Genomic DNA, 20,697 nt, shown 5'->3' on the forward strand with positions numbered 1-20,697 from the left:
TGAATATGGAATTGGGATTGGTAGGGATGTTATTTTCGAGTTGCAAGTTAATGTTATAGATCTTCTCTGAGAAAAAGAAATTGTTTTTGTTTCATCTGTCAGTGGAAAGGTGGGGAGAGTAGTGGGATTAAGACAGAGCCTAACAACAGAGAAACCTTCCTCTGGGTAACCGCCAAAATCTAAAAGCCCACGTGGCCACAGTATCCCAGAGATGTGGGTGGAGAAATGTGAGGCTTTATAAAGTCCCCTTTCAGACTTGCATGAAGAGTGTTTCACTTTGAGATCAGAGGTAAGGGAGGTATGGGTTGATTCGCTCAATATTTTATCTGCAGCAGCAGATGTCTTTCCGGAGGTCACAGACAGTGGAGAAATACCACAGTGAGAGGCACAGGGCAGCTGCATCACTGCAAATGGCTAAGACAGAGGAGTGGAAGTGGGTTGCTAGGCCCTTGAATGAAGGATCAGGGTGACTAAGTGCAACAATGGGGATCATCTCAAACTTTTGCTAGAGAAGATCAGAGGGAGCACTAATATAGCCCCCTAATACCGTCCAAAGAACTCAGGAAGGCTCAATGAGCAGTGCAACCAAACTCCTGCCAACTTTCCATCTCACGGGTTGTTGTGCCGCTGTCTCCTCATTTGGGGAAGATTGACAACTTTTCTAGTAGGTTCTCCACTGCAACTGAGCATACAAAACTGATCAAACTCCAAATGTATTTATTCCTCACAGGTTTGGCCCTGTTTCTGTGGAGCAAGCCATCCTTTGCTTAAATGAAACAACAAGAACATTCCTCATTTTTATTCCTGTAAAACGTTTGTCTTTACAAAACGAGGTCTGAACCATGCTGTGTGTTTCAACATATGTTATGTATTTTTCTTTTACTTTCATTCCATAATCTATTCATCTTATTCCACTCTCCGCAACACGTTTCAAGACGTTGACTGTCTCCTATCTCTTTTTCAAGCAGCCTGTGGAAATACAAAACAAGCAACCATTTAAGTCCATAATATTCTTCACAACAAGCTTATATATATCATGATAATCAAACAAACAGTGCTTCTTCTCACGAAATGGGGTAGCTCAAGCTTTACACATTTAGTCCTTCCTTCTCTCACTCTTTGAACCTCTGGCCTGTGGGCAGATGCTTCACTGGTGCTAACACTTTAAATCAGTTTCCCATGGTGGTTTTATTCAGTGACCACTTTCTGTGACATGAAATATCCAGTTTCATCCCCTCTACTTGAATTCTGGGTATTGTAGTTCTTCCATCTTCAATGCTTACACTGGTCATGTGCACACGGGTAGGCGATGGCCCCATGGCTGCAAGGGGGTCAATCCGCATACCCAACTCCACTCCTATTTCCAAACATATTTCCTAAGGCTTCAGGGAACAAACAATGGTGTTAGTTCAAATGGCAGCAAGCCAACATTAGCCAATATAGACCACCGGCCCATAACCCTGTATATTTTTCCTAGGTACATGGAGTCACCACCTAACTCTAAACAATCCAGGATTACTGTGTATGACTTCACCAGCATAGTGCAGTGCTTACCACATGTGTATGGCTGCTCATCTGCTTGTCAAGAACCAGTTGGGTGTCATTGCACCAAATGTGCATATTCCATGGAGGGCACTGCCAAGTTCTGTGCTTTCAGGCACTGCTTTCCCCTCTATACAGTTGACCTTGGTACCACTATGAAGCGCAGACAGTGCATGTACCTCCAGGCAGGCAATATTGTAACTGCAACATGTACTATTCATATTGGAGACAGGTGTAATTGCGTTCCAAAGTGTTTACATTGTGGCCGGTAATCACATTGGAGTCATATAGTATCCCCTAGTATCCCCCACCTTTTAGCTCCTGAAAACTGGCAGCATGCAAAGGAACCAAACACGCATAGGCCAGTAAAGGAATAACATGCAGGTGTAAATCCATTCCTTTTGGGTGACCAAAGCCACAGATGGAGGCAGCAGTGTCAATTTTGTTTAATATCCCCATACCACATGTCAAAAAAGAAAGGAGTGTGCCATGTTTGTATGTGTGCGCACGCGTATGTGTGTATGTGTGTGTGTGTGTGTGTGCACGCGCGCATGCACTGCAGGATGAGAATGTAGCTGTGTAATGGCATGATGTCCATCTGCACTGCATGGAATCATGCCATCATTTACCTGCCCACTGCATGCGCTTCCTGCATACTGTAGTACTTATGTGTCTGAATCATGTGTCGTATCTCTGGTTGTGTTCCCTCAACATGACCGTATAGAGCCATGCAGACCCCTTGTAACACCATGGCCGCAACTAACTAAACAGTCAGGTGGATGACACAGAGATGGCAGACAGAGTGAGAATGGGAAAGAAGATGGTGGCCCATCAGCAGCTATGCCTTTGTAGACACACAGGAGGGAAAAAAGCAACACATGGATGATTATCATACCATTGTAGCCTTGCTGCAAAATGTCATGCTGTGATCAACTGCTATCTGGAGAGGGTGTGGGACCCTGGCCTTTTTCTTATTTGTATTATATCATAAAATGATGCAGGTAATTCCATCTCTGAAAGGGAAATCTGCTAATCAGATTCCCCTTAAATAAGCTCCATGCCAGAAGGCTGGTGCGTACAGAACCTTTTTTTTACCAGTGGCACAGAGGAGGTTCAGAGGCCACACGTGTCCTCTTGACAATTGCAATGACACCCACGTTTTTGGAGCACAGGGGCTGCATTTACAATATGTAGCCGTGTCCCCAAAATAGCATAATTCTGCAGATGTTGTCCTGGTGGCACATAAAACTGTACATATAAACCATACCCGAGTTAGGGTATGGTGTCCAACATCTCTCAGAGTTATCTCAGCCACATAAAATTGATATTGCACATGTGTCAGCCCCGTGGGCCCAGTTCAGCTGTGGAAGCGTTTAGTGTATTCCCCTAGACAGGATGGACCCTGCCCTGGTGGCAGGAAGGTAGCCTGGTGGGGTGCCTCTCTGTTTTCCCTTGTAAGGGCAGGGAATGCTTTTCCCCTGGGACAGTCACTCAACAGGATGCTGGCCTGGGAGCAAAAACCAAGGGGCACACCCATTCCCAGAATGCCAGGCCTCACAACAGTGTGCTGCAGTTGATCCTATTGAGAGCCAGGATCACCAGAGAGGGGTCTGTACAGTTTCTGGAGGATTCTGCCATCTTGATTTTCTTTTCCTCTCTTTCTCTTTCCTGCCGCCTCAACGTGGCCTTGGGCCTAGAGACTAGCTATGTTATTTGTATCCTTCTTGCAACTTGAAGAAATATCATTTTGAACATTGTGGTCTTGTGAATGCCTTTCTCCCATTGTCTTATCACACAGAGTGCTGCATCTATTCTATCTTTGTATATTCTATGTTTCCTTTTCATGAGTGGGTTTTTCCAGTGGTTTCTAGTGAGTTAGTATTGTACATGTGTGTCTAAAAGAATATATTTTTATAGAACCTTTATTGGACATTCCTTTATTTTGGAAATGTATACTTCGCTGTTAGGATTGCTACTGAGCCACATTGACACCCCTCTTAAGAGCATAGCCTTCCCTCGGCCCACGTTACCACAAAAGGCGGAGCTGGTATATCACTTGATTGTGCCTGTTTTTTACCTTTATGATTGTGTTGGCTCCTGGTTTGTAGAAGCGGGAGGGCTGAGTGGGTGTTTTAGCCTCTACTCATCCTTGTACTCCTGCAGGGCACAAATCAATTTGTCACACATGCTATGATATGCAGGAACACTCCAGGTACTGGTCAAGCAGGGTTATTCAGCTGGCATGTCATATGCATAATGTTTCCCATTGTGGTGAGTTTGGCCACATGCAGGTTATTTAGCAACAAATGTCCACATGCTATGAAGTGGAATTCTGTGATGTAGACAGATATGTAGCCATGCTGGAGAGTATGTTAGCATGCCTCCTAACTACATGGACCCGCAAGATGCCTGTAACACCTCTGTGGCATGGTCACATCAGTTCAGGGGTGAGGCCAGGACAGTAACACATCAGACAGGGTTGGTAAGATGTAGCATTGCAGTTACAAATGTAAAGGTTCACCCGCTGGAGCAACGATAGCCATGGTAACTGGCATCAAAGGCATATAGTTCATAACAAGGTTGGATTATACAAAGGCATTTATTGTCTCACTCAAGCTTTCCATGCACCCATTATTTCATGCTCCCACTTTGTGGTTAGGAGGATATACTTACCTCATTGCACTGTCCATGTTCAGTGAAGTTAGCCATTTCAAAGCCCACACAAATTACTCTTCATCACAGAGCATCATTGTTACTCCACCACTGTACCATGAAGTGGACCATAGACAGTGTGGGTTGATGTGATACAGACATTAGTAGTGTAGATGTATGACATGTTCCAACTGTTCCAGGTACTGTACATAATGACTTTGTGGTAAAAACCACAGGGGGCTCTGAAGACACCGGAGAAGATGGGGATGATGACAGGGATGATAAAGGCTCCATGGAGAGGCAACATATCCTGGTCCATCGTTTGGTTAAGAGCTGATGCACTTCCCACCACCAGCCTTCACCATCCATCTCCAGCTCTGTAGACCGAGACACCTTCAACACAGTCAACACTAGAGATGCCATCACCATGGCCTGACATGACACCCTGCAACTAGAAGAGTGGTGGCAATATGGTGCTCATGGAGGGCAAGACCACCGGTCCTCTGAAGCAATCTCTTCCTGGGCCAGGTAGGGAGGTTGCTGCACCTCCTCCAGTACCCAAGGATAAGGCCCCACTGAGGAACAAACAGGCACCCACCCGTCACCCCTACATCCTCTACACACTGTTCCCACCCTTGTGGTTGGCAGTGTATTATAAGACATCATTTCGAGACTGTGCAACCCCGCCATGGGTAAAGGGAAATGGGCGGGAACTGCGGGTGGCCTATTGCTCATTAGGGACTACCTTGGCTGAGGTTGCCAGTAGCTGAAGAATGTGTAGAGTTGAGGCTGCCAATCAGCTGGCAAGTCCACTTTGTAAGACATGTACATGGAGCAATAGGATGCTATGCTTGCGGGAGGGTAGGCATCTGCTGCAATCTCTAAATCTGCTTAAGAAGAGGTCTGCTCTCTGGCTCGATTGGACTCTCATCTTGCACAGGAGCAAGCAGCAGAAGCCTTCAGCGAAGTCATGGTCATGGAGGATGCCCATTTGACCCTAAAGTAGGCCCCTGCCGTGGCCTGCGCTAGGGCGAGGGAGGTTGTCAGATTGGGTTGAGAACAGCTACAGAGGCCTATGCTGGGGTCAGGGCCCAGGAGAATGCCACCTAGCTGATTGAAGACTTCTCAGCACAGCCGGGCCCACCTGAAATGGTGCCAGTGTTGGCTTTGGTGCAGCAAAGGTGCCCTCTGCTATTGAGTGTTGGAGACTGCCTGTGCTATACCAAGTCACAGGACTGCTCAACTGTTTTCACTCATCCATATATTCATTGGGTATATACCCAAACCTCTCTCTCTCTCTCTCTCTCTCTCTCTCTCTCTCTCTCTATATATATATATATATATATATATATATATATATATATATATATATATATATATGGGATACATTACTCACCGTAATCGTATTTCTGATGCTTGTATCTGCTTAGATCACATGCTGTGCATAGGCCGACATCTAGTGGAAGCTGCGGAGTATTACAGTTTGTTTTTCGAAAGTCGAAAATGGGCGTCGACACAGGCGTGCCAGTAATACTATCCCTAGTGTGACGTCCACTGTACCCAAGATCCCTCACGCGTGTAGGATCCTCAGATTGTATTTTTTCTGACATGAGGAAGCATGAGGAGTAGCGTGAGTACAGATAATCCAAGCAGATAGACAGAAAGGTAAGACCACAAGCAATCATGCGCCTTCTCTCGGAGGGGAGGAAGGGTGGGTCGCATGTGAATCTAAGCAGATACAAGCATCAGAAATACGATTACGGTGAGTAATGTATCCCTTCTGAGGCTTGTGGAATCTGCTTAGATCACATGCTGTGCATAGATTAGCGAGCAGTACCAGAAGAAGGAGGTGGGATGTGAGAAGGGTCATGAGCAAACAGGTGTCTTAGAACCGCTTGTCCCACTTGTGTATCTGTCTTGGAATGAGTGTCAATGCAGTAATGCTGAGTAAAAGTGTGAATAGAGCTCCAAGTAGCCGCTTTGCAAATGGTGTCGAGGGGAACATTTGCAATGAAAGCCAGAGTGGCACCAATGCCTCTAGTAGAGTGGGCCCTTGGCGTGAAAGGCAGAGTCTTTTCAGAAAGAGAGTAACACAGCTGTATACAGTTGATAATCCACTTCGAGATAGCGCCCTTAGAGACGCGATCCCCCTCTCTGCCTGTAGCTACGGAGACAAACAGTTGATCTGTTTTCCTTAGCGGTCTGGTTTTATTTACATAGTATAGGACCGCCCTACGCACATCTAGGGTGTGTAGTTTCACCTCAGCCGAGCTTTGCGGGTTCTGGAAGAAAGTCGGAAGCTCGATGGACTGGTTTACATGGAACTTGGATATGAATTTAGGTGAGAACCTAGGGTGTGTGCGTAAAACCAGTTTGTCCTTGTGGATAGTAAAGAAAGGATCCTGCACTGACAGAGCCTGAATTTCACTGACCCTTCTTATGGAGGTAATGGCTACTAAGAAGGCCGTTTTATAAGTCAGGTGTTTGAGACTACTTTTATGCATGGGTTCGAATGGGGATCCCATGAGCTTAGCTAGCACCACGTTGAGGTCCCATCCTGGCGGTGGGTTCGAAATAGGAGGGTGAAGTCTCTTTACTCCTTCCATGAAGGCTTTAACCACTGGTACTTTCCACCACGAGACCTTGTTATGGGATGTGGTGTAAGCCGAGAGGGCTGCCAGGTGTACTTTCAGCGAGTTAAAAACCAACCCTGCATCCAGCAGGTGGAGCATGTATGTCACAACGTTGGAAGGAGTGCAATCAACCGGGTTGATTTGTTTATTCTGGCACCAGATAACGAATCTTTTCCACTTATCAAAGTAACAGTGCCTTGTATTTGGTTTCCTGGACTCCTTTAGAATGTCCATACACCTCTGTGGTAATTTGAGATGTCCAACCTCTATGACTTCAGGAGCCATGCTGCTAGGTTCATAGAGTTGGGTTCCTGATGCACTGTTTGACCCTGCTGCTGGGACAGTAGGTTGTACCAGGCTGGGAGTCTGATGGGTTCGCACACCGCCATCCTGCGTAGGTGTGGAAACCATGGTTGTCTCGCCCACATGGGAGCAACTAGGATGAGCGTCATCGATTCCTTGTTCATCTTGTACACCACCTTCCTGATGAGAGGAGTTGGTGGAAAAGCGTACGCAAACATCCCTGACCAGTTCATCCACAGGGCATTCCCTTGGGAGTCCGGCTGGGGGAACCTGGATGCAAATCCTGGGCATTGTTTGTTTTCGCTTGTGGCGAATAGGTCTATAGTGGGGGAACCCCACTGAGAGAAGAGATCTTCTACCACGTCTCTGTGAAGGACCCATTCGTGTTCTTCTGGGAGGGAGTCTCTGCTTAGAGCATCCGCTAGGGAATTGAGCTCCCCTGGAACATGTTGCGATGACAGGAAGATGTTCCGTCTGAGTGCCCATATCCATATTTTCTGGGCAAGCTTGGACAGATTTGGCGAACGAGTCCCCCCTTGCTTGTTCAGATAGAACATGGCTGTCGTGCTGTCCGTCCTGATCTGCACCGACAAGTTCAGTAGATGGGGCTCGAACGCCCTTAGCGCTCGGAATACTGCCAGAAGCTCTAGCATATTGATGTGGTTCTTGGCTACTGAGTGAGACCAGAGACCCTGAGCTGTGTGGTGGAGAAGGTGAGCTCCCCACCCAGTCAGGCATGCATCTGTAGTCACCACGGCTTGTACTTCGGGATCGTAAAAGGGTTTCCCCCTTGCGAGATTCTCTCTTGTCCACCAGTGTAGGCTCTGTACGAGTGTTGGCGAAACGACCACTAGATCGTCCCAATGACCACTTGCCTGAGACCACTGTTTCGCCAACCATTCCTGCATGGGACGCATGCGCAGCCGCGCGTGGGGGACCAGGTAAATGCATGACGCCATCATGCCCAGTAACCGCATAGCTTTGCGTACTGTTATCTGTTGACCTGACTGATAATGCGGAATTTGCAGAAGTATATTCCGAATTCTCTCTTCCGAAGGGAAGGTCAATCCTTTCTGAGTATCTAGGATAGCTCCTAGAAACTGTTTTGAGGTGCTTGGCACCAGACTTGACTTTTTCTCGTTGATGGAGAAGCCTAATTCGTGGAGGAGGTCGATAGTCCTTTGAATGTTTGACCTGCAAATTCCTGGGGTTTCCCCCGTTATGAGCCAGTCGTCCAGATAAGGGTACACCGGGATTGCTTCCCTGCGTAGGTGTGCAGCCGCCACCGCCAGTACCTTGGTGAATACCCTTGGTGCTGAAGCTATCCCGAAGGGCAGTACCTTGAATTGGTAGTGGCGACTGTCCACCTTGAAGCGCAAGTACTTTCTGTGCGCTGGGAGCATGGAAATATGAAAATAAGCATCTTTCATATCCAAGGTTGCCATGTAATCCCCCTTTTTTAGGAGGGGGATTACCTCTTGTAGCGTGGTCATACGGAATTTTTGGGGCTTGACATACTTGTTGGCAGGCCGTAAGTCCAATACTGGGCGCATTGTCAAATCTTTCTTTGGTACAAGGAAGTAAGTTGAATAGATACCCTTGTTTACCTGGTGTCCTGGGACGAGTTCTATCGCGTCCTTTTCTAGCAGAATGGCGATCTCCTCGAGAAGGATCTTTTGATGCTCTAGGGAGTGCACTCTTTGTCGTGGAGGATGATTCCGGGGACGCTGCAGTAGTTTTATACAATATCCTGCGGATACTGTTGACAGCACCCATCTGTCTGAGGTGATCCCTTCCCAAGCCTGGGTGAAGGTGGAAATGCGTCCCCCTACTGGGGTTGCGTGGCAAGGGACCCTGAACTGAGCGTCACTGTTTTGGTGGAGGCGTGCCACCTCCCTTGTTGGGGCTGCCTCTGCCTCTTCCACGACCTCTCTTGTTACCCCTGCCGTAACTCTGGGTAGACTGCTGGTTGTTATTCCATTGTGTACCTTGTCCCTGGGCATAGTTGCCTCTTTGTGAATTTTGGCCGCGTGGGCGACGAAAATTATTGTTCCCCCTCTGGTTAGGGGGTTTGTTGGTAAGCTGGCCAAGGGATTTGAGAGTCTCATATTCATCTTTGGCATTTTTAAGTGCGTCTTCGACCGCTTTCCCAAACAATAGATCGGGTTCCACAGGCTTGTCTCTTAAAGAAGCCTGGGTTTCTGTCTTGAATCCCGACTGCCGTAACCACGCATGTCTCTTGATAACAGTACCTTCTGCTATCAATCTCCCTGCGTTGTCAGCGGCGTCGAAAGTTGCTTTTAAAATGCAACCAGACACGGCTCTCCCCTCTGCTGAGATCCGAGCCAGCTGGCCCTTTAACGGTTCTGGAGCAGAGGCAATGAGCGCCGCGACTTCTTCCCATTGATGGCAATTGTAACTAGCCAACAGGGTGGTGGAATTCGCAATCCTTGCTTGGTAGGCGGACGTTGAGGCTACCTTTCTGCCAAACCCGTAAAGTTTTTTGCTCTCCTTATCGGGAGGAGCTTCTGATGAAGATAAGGGCGTGCCAGCCCTTTTTCTAGTGTTGGTCACCACTAGGGAATCTGGTTTAAGATGTCCCCTTATATACAGAGGGTCAGACTGGGCTGCCCGGAAAATCTTTTCAATTCTGGGGTTGACAGCTCTGGTGAGGTTAGGATTCACCAGGGAAGGATCTATTCTTCGTTGGATGGATTTGAGGATAGGGATGGTCTGAGCGACCGGTCTTCTCTCTCCTACAAACTCCTCCGCGAAGTCCCTTTCCTCCTGTACACCGTGGGTGTCGATGTGGAAGTGTTCCGCTGCTCGAGCGAGAACCTCGTTGAGGAGGGGCTGGTTATCAACTGGAGAGTCAGTAACTGGGGCTTCGCTTTGTACTGGGGAATCTACTCTGTAAATTTCCTGCTCATCTTCTCCCTCCTCCAGGTCCTCATCCTCTGCATAGTAATCTGTCCAGGTTTGTTCTTCCATAATTTCAAACTCCTGGTCCTCTTCAGGGAAACCTTGTCCCTGGTAACTGGGGAGTGGAGTAAAATATGGAGTGGAGTAAGGCTGAACCTCGAAGGGTTCAGGTCTTTCGACCCGGGGCTTTTTAGTTAGCGGGATAGGATCGGAGGAGCCTGAGGGTGTGGCCCCTTGAGGGTTATATGAAAGAAAGTGTTCTGGGTTCTTATCATAAAAATCAGCCAAGGAAGACATCCTAGACATAACCCTGTCTATGTCTTCACTGGACCATTCCCTGGAACAGGGTATTACTTTAGCAGGAGATGATTTATGGGACTTTTCAAGGGTAGACTTGTGTTTACTTGTCTGCCTAGGGTGAGAGGATGGCTTTACAGGGGTGGAAGGCTGTGCTTTCCGCTGTTTCCCCCCCTCCCCGTGCGTGGAAAAATGTTTTCCCTGTCCCTTGGAGGCCCCAGAGATTTTCGACGCCTGGCGCCGAGGGTCTGGAGAGGTATCTGTGTGCTTCGGGCGTGGGGCCTCACTGGTGTTAACCGCGGTCTCGGTATCTTGGAGCGCGGCCTGGGGGTGGAAGTCGTCTTCGTCTCCCGACGATCGAACTTCCGTTAATGTGTGTAGCGAGGCACTCTTGGCAAGAGTGGATGATTGCCTTGCGTCGTGAGGTGATCTCGATCGAGAGCGCCCAGAGGACGCCGAGTCGGACCGTTCTTTTTGTGCCTCTTTCCGGGAAGTCGACGTCGTCGAGGTCCGGTTGGTCTTAGTGTGTTTAGTGTGTGTTAGGTGTGTAGCGCTTGCGTCGCCGGGGGTCTTCCCCATAGCCGCCCTGCCGGACGACCTTCCGAGGTCGGGGACCTGCGCTCGCCGGCTGTCTTTCGACGCCATAATGCCCTCGCCGTCCGAAAGTACGGCGTCGCTGCCATCGCTGAAGGCGCCCTCCGCTGCCATGGCCTCCTGCCTGGCGTGGTGGGCCCAACGCTTTGTCGAACGGTCCTTAAGTGTCTTAGGTTTAAACCTACTACACGCTCTGCAGTTCGCTTCGGGGTGATCCCTCGGCAAGCAGAGATTGCACGTGGCGTGCCTGTCGACCCAAGGGTATTTGCGATTGCACTTGGGGCAGAATTGAAAAGGGGTACCCTCCATACGCACCTTAAGGCAGCGGGCTGCTAAGTGTAGGAATATATAAAGTGTAACTATATATCAAGAGTGAAGAGTATGTACCACCCCCCACTCTCCCTACTTGTAAGGGCCGAGGCCAGCGGCCTACTAGGCCCGGGCCGAGGCCAGCGGCCTTCCGAGGCCCAGATCCGTCGTGCAGCAGTCGACGGTCGATGACTTCTCCAGCCGTCGTCGAGGTTGAGGGTCGACGTTGGGGTGGGGAAGGGAATGAATAAGAATTATAATTATAATAACAGCAAAGTATGGCTAAGGCCAGGGAACTCCGCAAGATGCTTCCGACCAGTATGGCGGAAAAAAACAATCTGAGGATCCTACACGCGTGAGGGATCTTGGGTACAGTGGACGTCACACTAGGGATAGTATTACTGGCACGCCTGTGTCGACGCCCATTTTCGACTTTCGAAAAACAAACTGTAATACTCCGCAGCTTCCACTAGATGTCGGCCTATGCACAGCATGTGATCTAAGCAGATTCCACAAGCCTCAGAAATATATATATATATATATTCAGTGAACAAACTTTGTTAAAGGGACGTAATGGTTAAGTTGCGCTACTAAAAACCTATGAAATTCAGTGAAAAAACGTTGTCAAAGGGACGTTATGGTTCCAAGTAAAACCGAAAAACCCTTGAAATTCGCCAGTTATGGTAAGCTAAGCAACCATAACTCGCGCCACCACCGTGCACTACTAAGACTAACACCCAGGACATCAAAGATGACATCACAAATTTTTTCACTGAATTTCATAGGTTTTAAGTAGCGCAACTTAACCATAACGTCCCTTTAACAAAGTTTTTTCACTGAATTTCATAGGTTTTTAGTAGCGCAACTTAACCATAACGTCCCTTTAACAAAGTTTTTTCATTGAATTTCGTAGGTTTTTAGTAGTGCAACTTAACAATAATGACTTTCACTTTATATACATATCATATGGAACTGACTGAATCTCTTCTAATGTACTTGATGTCCGCGAACTCATTTAATGTTCGCGGACATGTTCGAAGAACAGTACCACTACCTAAAAAACTCTGGGGGGGTATGTTTGATTGTTATATCATAACATAGGAACATTTAACAAATTCAAAAAAAGCACACAAACACATTATATGTACTAATACATAATAAATGTAACCCATATATACAACACACTAACCATTCATTTAAATGCACTATGTTCTAAAATGGAATATACCACAAGAAAATAAATTGGCTTCCAACATAATTACCTCACAAACACAACAGAACTGAGAACAAGAGCAGACCCACTGAGTACATAGGACATATCTTACCTGAAATAGTAAGTGTACTTAATTTTATTCATATATTTATAAACTTTCTGTATTAGATAAAAAATATATATTATCTTTTTTTTTCTCTCACAGAAATGTCTCTGGAATGGCTAGAGGAACATTTCCCACATGAAGAAATGTCACAAGATAGTGAAACTAATGGTAAACACTTTATAATATAAACCATTTAAATATTATTATTTTGTATACATTTAACATATATATATTTTTTTTGTACAGAGCATAACAAAATAGAAACTACCTCTGAAGAAGCTGTTATGGAAAACACGCTTGACAACATAAAAGAAAAAATTGATTTATTGTTGACCAATTTTAATAATTTGAAAACTTTTCTTGAGGATCATTTTAAAACAAAAACGTCATACCATTGCCCCACATGTACTTGTCCCCCCTCACCATATCCCCTTCAATTATCCCCAAACCCTCTCCGTAATCCAAAATGTTTTGATGAGACTTCCATCCCTTCTTCACCTAATAACAATCATGATGAAACCCCTAATTCGCCTGTTTTTGTTTCTGTTTCTGCCTCACCTTCTCTGTCATAAATTATTAATATATGTTAAATAAAGTTTAATTATTATATTGTGTTTAAAAAAAAACAATGAAGGTGTCCGCAGACATTGCAGGTGTTCTAAAATGTTCGTAAATAAACAAAAAAGGAGGTGTCCTGAAGAACACTATGGGGTCGATTCATGGAATTAATGTGCACCGAAAATTCCCGCGCAGAGGTGCCAAAACGTGCGATTCGCAGTAAAAGTGCAAAAATCGCAGTGCAAGTGCGAAAATCGCAGGGAAACCAGCGCACATCGATTCATTGGATGTGCGCTGAAAATGTGCGCCGTGCACGCCGGCGCACAGGTCATCCAACAGCGTGCGCCACGGCCACTGTGAAATCGCTAATAGCGCGGTGCACGTCACAAAAGTAGGCGGAACACGGCCTTAACACTTGGAATGGGGAACAACGCGTGAAAATATGGGCGTCACGGGGGAAATACAGGAGGCAAGTGCGCGGAACGCCCACACGCTCGCCTACAACCCGTATTCATGGAATCAAATAGGGCAAACCAGCGCACGGTCAAAGATGCGCACAGGGCCAAACAAGTACACCACAAGAAAGCAGGCGGTAGCGTCCCTGCGCCTGAAAAAAATGTGCGCCAAAATGTGCGATAACAAAAAGCACCCATATACAGCCATGATGAATGGTCCATACAGTGGCCCTCTAGGACAAATGAGGTGCAAAGGGGTACAGACAAACACGGACACCCGCTGTGTGAAAAATAGTGTGTGCGTGAGTTCCTGGGTGCGCGGGAAGTTCCACACGCGATTGGCCTGGGTACGTGTACTTCGGGGTGCGCGGGAAGTCCCACACGTGATTAGTGGGAGACATGAGTGGGGGCCTGGTGGAGGGTGCCCCTGCACTGCTGGGGGGTGGGGGTGGTGGGAGACATGAGTGGGGCCTGGTGGAGGGTGCGCCTGGATGCTGGGGGCTGGGGGTGCAGGTAGGACATGAGTGGGGGCCTGGTGGAGGCTGCCCCTGCACTGCTGGGGGGTGGGGGTGATGGGGGACATGAGTTGGACATGAGTGGGTGCCTGGTGGAGGGTGCCCCTGCACTGCTGGGGGGTGGGGGTGCTGGGAGACATGAGTGGGGGCCTGGTGGAGGGTGCCCCTGGATGATGGGGGGTGGGGGTGGTGGTAGACATGGGTGGAGGCCTGGTGGAGGCTGCCCCTGCACTGCTGGGGGGTGGGGGTGGTGGGAGGCATGAGTGGGGGCCTGGTGGAGGCTGCCCCTGCACTGCTGGGGGGTGGGGGTGATGGTAGACATGAGTGGGGGCCTGGTGGAGGCTGCCCCTGGATGCTGGGGGGTGGGGGTGGTGGTAGACATGAGTGGGTGCCTGGTGGAGGCTGCCCCTGGTGGCTGGGGGTGCAGGGGGACATGCGTTGGTGGTCAGTAGTGCAAGGTGACATGTGGGTTGGCTGGGGGGCATGGCCATGGTGGATGGGGTGCCTGCGGGACATGTGCAGGGTAGGCCCCTGTGGTGTGGGCCACCTGCAGGGGCCGTGGAGGGTGTAGAGGGAACACCTGGGAGGACCCACACGTGCAATTCACGTGTGGACCTCCCCGCGCACCCCTGGAATACACGTACCCTGATGGAATCGCGTGTGATACTTCCTGCGCACCCCTGAAATACACATACCCTGCTGCTTTTGCGTGTGATACTTCCCGCGCACCCCTGGAATACACGTACCCTGCTGCTTTTGCATGTGATACTTCCCGCGCACCCCTGGAATACACGTACCCTGATGGAATCGCGTGTGATACTTCCCGCGTACCCCTGGAATACACGTACGCTGATGGAATCGTGTGTGATACTTCCCGCGTACCCGTGAAATACACGTACCCTGCTGCTTTTGCGTGTGATACTTCCCGCGCACCCCTGGAATACACGTACCCTGCTGTTTTTGCATGTGATACTTCCCCCGCACCCCTGGAATACACGTGCCCTGATGGAATCGCGTGTGTTACTTCCCACGCACCCCTGATGTACACGTACCCGGGACAATCGCGTGTGGAACTTCCCGCGAACCACTGAAATACACGTTCCCCGCTTGGCGTTTGCTGTTTGGCAGCCCTGTGAACTGGTCCAGGGTTAGCGCAGCCCTTTGCGATGATTTGGGGATTTTGAAGGCTTTTCCTTGCGCGAGGGCGTTCTTGGGGGCGTAACTTGCACTGCTGCAGGGTCGCTGCGCCACTCTGCGCCACGGTTGGTTTCGGAGGCTAAAATCCATGAATACGCTGTGCGATGAAAAGGATTTTTTCGCACGCGGCTGGCGCAGTGTATCGCACGGGGACACTGTACGCCAGCCGCGTGCGCCATTTTTGTGCGAATTTCTATGAATTACCCTGCAAACCTGTTCGTACTGTTCGCTAGCAAGATGAAACTATTCTAAGAACACACGCGGTGTCCTGAAATGTTCGTAAAAAAAAAAAATTAAAGTGTCCTAAAGAACACTATATCTGTCCTTAGTGTTCGCTAGGAAGCTCAAACTGTTCTAAGAACACACGCGGTGTCCTGAAATGTTCGTTTCACGTGTGACGCAATTTTAATTAGTTCAGGACCCGAACAGAGTCCGTAGAACATCAACGCGCATGCGCTAGCCAATCTCCGTGCATTTGGTATCCTGCGGACATGCGCTTCCTTCGCGGACTTGTTCGCGAACGGATCATATGACCGTGCCCACGCTGATCGCGTGTTCTGAATGCGGACACTGTTCGGGTCCCCAAACAAATTAAAAGTACATTTTCAATTAATCCATAATATTTTTCAATAAAATCTAACCATGGCACAAGTCCCACATAGTAATCCTGAGTTTCTACATACCTTTTGAAACTTTTCAAACTTTTTTTTGTGTTTGATCTGTCCGCAGACAGCGCGCATGTCCGCGGACCATGCACAAGCACCCCTACAAAAGACCACACCCTAGAGCTTATTCTCATTGTGTTTCTGACTATTCTTCGAAACACAGCGATTTTTGCTGCCAACTGCAGATTTCCATCGCATCTTTGATGGCATCCCTGGCTGCTGAACTGCCACCTGGTGCTGCACCTGCTTCAGCACCACCCCCAACCCCTCCACCACCACCACCACCACCTCCCCAAGGGCCTGGAGAGGGGAACAGGAGTGAGGATGCAGAGGAGGAAGAAGAGGATGATGAGAGTGAGGTAGAGGAAAACCCTACTACCCGCACTAGACGTGAGTCTTGGGTGTGGCGGTTATTTACCATTCATGGTAATGTTCCTAAGGCTTGTGCGAACCGTGTTACCTGCAATGAGTACAAAATGATACTCAGTCATGGGAAGCACGGTAAGTACAGCTTTGGGACCACTACTATGAAGCGACACCTGAGGTCATTTCACTCTGGGGCTATTCACAGGTTTGTACCTTGCGAAGAACGTAGCAGGTTGATTTCATCTACTTCATCCTCTGTTTCTGATCCTGTCACCACAAGGACCACCTCTGTGGGACAGCGTCTTCCTCAAGCTGCCTCACAGGCCATACAGAATGCTGATGACCCTTACCTTTCAAGGGTCACAGTTGTATGTATGTACTGTGACACAGTACTCTGCAGGGGGGAGCGACTTCATAGTGCTTTTGAGACTATCGTCTCAGAGCACGAGAAGATCTGCTCACTACCCAAATAAAACCCACTCTACATCTTCCTCTCTCAGCTCGCCCTTTCTTATCCCTGTGGTTGGTGTCCCCCCTTTATCTTCCTTTTCCCTCCTCTCCTAGTGTGTCGTGTATAAAAAACCAAAAAAAATACAAAATATCAAAAATCAAAAAAAAAATAAGGCTCTTTTCAGAGCCGCCTTTCACAGTTAAAAAATAGAAGTGAAAATAAATGAAGCAGGGCCCTTTGTGTTTTTTAGAAGTCCGCGGACAGTTCGCGAACATTTAAAAAATTGGGTTGTTAACCCATCACAAACATTGCAATTTTCTCTGGGAAGAAGTGGTGGCTCTGAAAAGAGCCTTTGGGTGGTGTTTGTAAGTCAAAAATTACAAATGCTTAACACCTACTTCAAAATGGTTGTTGTAATTCCAAAAAAGGTCGCAATGCATTTTGTACATTTCTCAGAAAAATCTGATTGCCAGCATAAGTAAGATGGACTCCATCTCTGCGAAAAATGTATGTACTACGAAACATAATATTTTCATTGTGAAAAGAGGACATGCCAAAATCTCTTAGAAAGGCACAAACAGCCTTATTAACACTGCGCCTTGCTTTTTCCATTTGTGGACCAAATGAAGAAGAACGAAGCCACATTTGTCTCTGCGCAATCCGTGAAAATATCACTTGAGAATTAGGAAACATGTCCATAACCTTCCCAAGTCCTTCTTTCATAGCAAATTGCAAAAAAATTCCAGTCACATGTCCTAAACTGTTCCCTCCACAATGAATTACAATTATGTCTGGATGTTGCTCTGTCTCCAAAGTAGCACAGAGAGGTAGCAAGTCCAACCACTTCATTCCACGTACTCCATGCCAGTGTACTTCCACATGTGGGAATCCAAGATCTACAGCTACTCCACAGCTTTCTGCATGCACCTTCAACCAATGTATCCACGAATCTCCCAAAATCCAAACAATCTGTTTTCTGAAACACACAGCCATAGCTATCTTTTGTTCTCTCAGCAAAAAGAGTATCTGAGAAACTCTCTCCTGGCACAACACACCCACTAAACTTTCCTGACCAATCCCTTTCAGTGCTTATTCTCATTTGCATGACTTATGAAACCCAAAAATCCCCAGATGTAACTCCTGATGTCCGCGAACTACCGCCATGTCCGCAGACATCTCGTAACATGAACAGCCCTTCTACCATTTCCACTTCACTCTCTCTGCCATTCCCTCATTGGATGTAGCTAAAAAATCACATGACCATGCACCAATCACATTCAAGACCTCTAGATCTAACTGCATCATCATAGATCAGCACTGCAAATATACTGTGAATCTCTCTGAGTACAAGCGTCATATCACTGGCAAGCACCATCTACCAGAAATACTGTGCAAGTCTCCAAGATTTCTACTTGCAGCTCCATGCATATCCATATGCATGAACACAAACTTCAGGTATGCATATTTTCTGTACAGTAGATGAACACAATTTCAAACAGACTTTTAGCTTGTGTAATCTGGAAAATGAATTTACTGTATTTTTTTCAATATCCTAAAATCAACTATCACTTATAAACCTTTATACTATTTACTTTCTTTATACACACACACTCAAATCATGTTAAACTAACATTTTTTAAATGAAATATATAGACTACATATATTCAAACAAAATTGCATGCAAGCACAATCTATCTTTAAATCTTTAAAAAAATACTTATACAATTTCATTTTTGTTTGTTTTTATTTATTTATTTACTTAATTACTTTAATTTAGACATGACATTGAGGCGCTATTACCTAGAACAGCTTACTTACAGAAATAGTAGTATTCACTGGTATATTATGAATTTCGCAAGACATAGTAAAGATATTTTTTTTTTTGCTACAGTTAGTCATTCAATACAATTTGCTCATTAAGAACATATCATATGTACTGAACTGATGCAATGTATCTTATGTAAATAAATTAGTTTAATGGTTTTAAAGAAGGCAATGAGGATTTGAATTAAAAAAATAAATATCTAAATTAAAAACAGCGCTATATACAAACAAAGTTAATAATTTGAAGCTTTTACAATTGCAGTGAAGACCAGTCTACTGAAAAGAAGCAGCCGAATTCGAAGAACAAAGAAGAACTAAGAAGTTACCTGCTAATTTAAGAAAAATAGTAAGTAGAATATCACCATAATATTTGTATTATTAATCAAACATACTATAACATTAATACAAGCTATTTTGGTGCCTAAAAATAGAGATTGTGTACCATTTTGTCCAAAAATATCCATGTCTTAAACAGCGATTTACAGCCAGAATGGCCCACAAATTCCTATTTTTGGACACACAAATTACCCAACTGAACTGCTACAATTTTCATATTATAGAACAAACAACTGTTTTAATTGTATACATTAGATTTACTATTTGTTCTTTTCCACACCAGTAGCTTACTTTTTTGTCATCTGAACCCCAGTTTAGTAACACATAAATTCAAGAATACCTATCCCTACTAGTTGTAGTTCCCAATGCACAATCACACACCATTACATACATCTTTATCATCTTACTCAAACACTCATGCACACAGCACACATACATTGCAGAACACCCCAACCCATATCTTCTTTATTTTTTTTCAACAGACCCTAAAGAATGCCTACCAAAAGTCAAGTCCGTAGAAAGCAACGCAAAAGTAGAGCAAATGAAAATAAAAGTGTCCAACATAAGCATCCATCTCTAGCAGAATTTGTAAAAAGAAGTTGAAAAAAAACAGCTAATACAGTCATTTAGTGAAACACAAGAAGTTTCAAGTACAAAGACTTTGCCTCCTCTATCAAAATGTAAAACAAACCAAAAAACAATTAACAGAAAATCAGCTATCACTACAGATAAAACTACGTCTTCAAATTTTAATATAGTGCAAAGTAAGCATACCAAGAAAAGTATTTTAGCCAAAATGTACCATCACAAAGTCCTTCAAAATCTTATAAAAACAGGAGAGAAATCAGGTTCAATGCTTAAAACCTATCGTAGGAAATTAATCTTAGAAGCGTTGATGGACAGTGCAATTCTTCTGAAAAGAAAGTTATTTATTTTACTGTTAAACAAAATGAAACCACTAACAAAACTAATAACTAAATTACAAAAAAGACTTCTCAATAAGCGAAATGTCAACAGAAAGAACTTCGTAAGTATCTGCGGAGGTGAATGGAATCACACTACGAGCACAGAACCATATTTTAATGAAGAAGCGTACAAACAAAAGCAAACAAATACAATTGCCATACATAGCAGTGGTAGAGGTTATGAAAAAGTGACTAATACCATGATGGAACAAGAAGTACTCCTTACAAAAATATGCCCTGAAAACATAGAGTTACCCCTCCATTCAACTGAATCAGAACGTCTAGTGTACAAATGGTCATGCACGTCAATGTGTAACATTCCCAAACAATGTTTCAAATCTTTACGCCAATTCCTCAATAAATATGTAAAAAGCAAAGACAAAATCAAAATTAAATTACTGCAAAATTTGGATACCTGTCCAGTGCGCAAGTAGACAGGACTACAAGGACATTCATTGGCCTGCATTACAGGACCTACTTGTAAAACCACTTTCCATGATATCAAAAGGATATCAACGCATCATTCAACTATAAGAAATCTAGTCTATAAGCTGTACTTGTCAGGATTAGTCAGGCGAGTACAAAGGCAGCGAATATGGCAAGGGAAATGTGCACTAAATCACACAGTGAATAACTTCGAATTAAACTACGTGCACACAGAAACAACGACTCATGTATGCTAGAACCCAGGAGTGCAAATAGAGTGTGACAACAAAACCAATATATGAAAAGGGATGTGGGGTAAGCACCTGACCGCGAGGAAAGTCGGCAAGCGCCTTACCCCCAATTGCTGT

The 20,697-nt window shown here is 46.0% G+C and overlaps 1 long non-coding RNA gene across 1 annotated transcript in view; it reads right to left on the reverse strand.

Annotated features, from left to right (window-relative positions):
* Positions 1–784: 784 nt before the first annotated feature.
* The window catches only part of LOC138529510 (uncharacterized), a 345,150-nt gene continuing 325,237 nt past the window's right edge, over positions 785–20,697 (reverse strand). The window contains exon 3 of the long non-coding RNA XR_011284837.1: positions 785–969. This is a non-coding gene — a long non-coding RNA (uncharacterized lncRNA). The remainder of the gene's footprint in view (positions 970–20,697) is intronic.

Source organism: Ambystoma mexicanum, assembly GCF_040938575.1.
Source record: "Ambystoma mexicanum isolate Mex_15411 chromosome 12 unlocalized genomic scaffold, UKY_AmexF1_1 Mex_chr12_unloc.1, whole genome shotgun sequence".
Taxonomy (NCBI): domain Eukaryota; kingdom Metazoa; phylum Chordata; class Amphibia; order Caudata; family Ambystomatidae; genus Ambystoma; species Ambystoma mexicanum.